The sequence below is a fragment of the Pongo abelii genome, chromosome 15 (assembly GCF_028885655.2).
Source record: "Pongo abelii isolate AG06213 chromosome 15, NHGRI_mPonAbe1-v2.0_pri, whole genome shotgun sequence".
Taxonomy (NCBI): Eukaryota; Metazoa; Chordata; class Mammalia; order Primates; family Hominidae; genus Pongo; species Pongo abelii.
This window is the reverse complement of record NC_072000.2, coordinates 22,283,099-22,285,270: the sequence shown is the minus strand read 5'-3', so window position 1 is coordinate 22,285,270 and position 2,172 is coordinate 22,283,099. Positions and strand designations below refer to the sequence as shown.

The window sequence follows — 2,172 nt, the reverse complement described above, 5'->3', positions numbered from 1 at the left end:
ATAGCTCTTACTATGGAAATGTGATAGTCAATATTATAATTATCCAGGATTGTAATCTTGAAATAGAGATGCTTAGCAATATATTTGTTTTCTATATTGTTTTCCATGTAGAGCTTACCATGCAGTATTTTTTCTTCATAATACTTAATACAAGTTTAATGAATGAATTATGCTGTGATTACTTATTTACTGTGTGACATCCTTCTAGGAGTCATTGGTTGTGTTAATGGCTCGAATACTTCACAGTCCATCTGATTAAAGCTATCGCCTTGAGATTTTGCATTTTCTTCCACAAAAGAAGACATTTCTCTTCCCCTTGATTTGGGGTTTGGTCATCTAATTAACTTGCTTTGACCAATGGAATAAAGCAGAACTTATGGAGAGCTAGTTCCAAGTCAAGAATCCAAGGGACTTTGTGTAAAAAGCTGTTCTACATGAGCTGATGCCATCATCATGAGAAAGACACACCTGGTCTAGCCTATTAGCCTGTGGAAGAGAATGAAAAACATGTGAATCAGAACTTTCCCATCTAAACAATACCTTCCAAATCCAACCAAGAGCAGAACCCACATGTCTGGCATTACTCCTATGTTCGCAGTTTAGCTGCTTACTTGTGCATTTGCAGATACCAATAGGGGCTCACTATAGGCTACATTTGGCTGGGGCAGCTTACCTGGTGTTATGGTCTGAATTTATCCCCAAACTTCATCTGCTAGAAACATAATCCCCAAGGCAAGTGTTGGGAGGATGGGTTTTTGGGGAGGTATTCAGGTCATGAGGGTTCTGCCCTCATGGGTGGATTAATATCATTAGGAAAGGACTCAATGGAGGGAGTTTGCCTCTCTCTGTTTTGTCCTTCCATCCCTTCCACCTTTTCTACTTGGTGGGGACACAGCCTTCCTCTTCCTCAGAGGATGCAGCAACAAGGCACCAACTTGGAAGCAGAGATTAGGCCCTTACTAGATCTGAACCTGCTGGTGCGTTGATCTTGGGTTCCAGCCTCCATGAAAAATACATTTCTGTGCTCTATAAATTACCTAGTCTAAAGTATTTTGTTATAACAACACAACCAAAGTAAGACACCTGGTGTATCTGTGCTCTACAGCCCATCCATCCTCCTTTTGGGTGGCTAACACAGACATGTTCTACTCGTAGTGATTGCAGAAAAGCTAAAAAGCAAATAGAAATGCATTAGGGTGCTTACTTCAGCAGCACATACACTAAAATTGAAATGATATGGAGATTAGCATAGCCGCTGCACAAGGATGACACACAAATTCATGAAGCATTGCAGATTTTTGTAACACAAAGGATAAATGCTTAAGGAGATGGACACCCCATTTCCCATGGTGTGATTATTATACATTGCCTGCCTCTATCAACATATCTCATGGACCTTGTGAGATATTTAAACATCTATTATATACCCACAAAAATTTAAAATGAAATATTAAAAAAAATATGGAGGCCTTTGAAGCCTACGCTTTGAACAGACATACCTTCACTTCTGTCTCATTTTATTAACCAAAGCTAGTCATATAGGGAGATATATTCTGCCTTTATCAGAGAAATTCAGAAGTCATATGACAAAGGGCTGTTAGAGAGAGGAGTGAAAAATAAGGATTCTTAATAAAAATTCATTTCTAGCCTTTCCCATATCCACCTAGATTAAGAAATAGAATATTACTAGGACATTAGAAGTCGCTCTGATGTCCTCGCTCAGTTATTATCTCTAACCTTCCTGCTCCATATTAACAATTATCTTGACTTCTATCTACATAGATCAGTTTTGCTAAGTTTTATAAAATGAAATCATAAAATCTATATTTATCTGTGTTAGGACTCTTTATTTTAATAAAATTTTGTGAGATTCATGCTTATTGTTATAGGTAGCCCTAGTGAGTTAATTTTCATTGTCATTTAGTGTTATATTTTAGGAGTACTCCACAAATCAGTCATCTACTATTGATGGATATTTAGGCTATTTTCAATTTGGGGATATTACAAATAATGCTACTGCAAACACTTGGCAAAGAATTATAAGCTTCTCTTTTGCCTGTGTACTTACAGTGGGTTTGCACAGGCTAAAAGACTTCTGATTGCTCCACATTCTCTTTAACACTTACGATTGTTAATATTTCTTTTATTTTATTTTTATTACTTATTTTTTTC

At 36.9% G+C, this 2,172-nt stretch overlaps 1 non-coding gene across 1 annotated transcript; it reads left to right on the top strand.

The window, feature by feature from the left end:
• The first annotated feature begins 1,196 nt into the window (after window positions 1–1,196).
• Window positions 1,197–1,300, top strand: LOC112130548 (U6 spliceosomal RNA). Its single transcript, XR_002912797.2, has one exon. It is a non-coding gene; the product is annotated as a U6 spliceosomal RNA (small nuclear RNA).
• The last annotated feature ends 872 nt before the right edge of the window (window positions 1,301–2,172 follow it).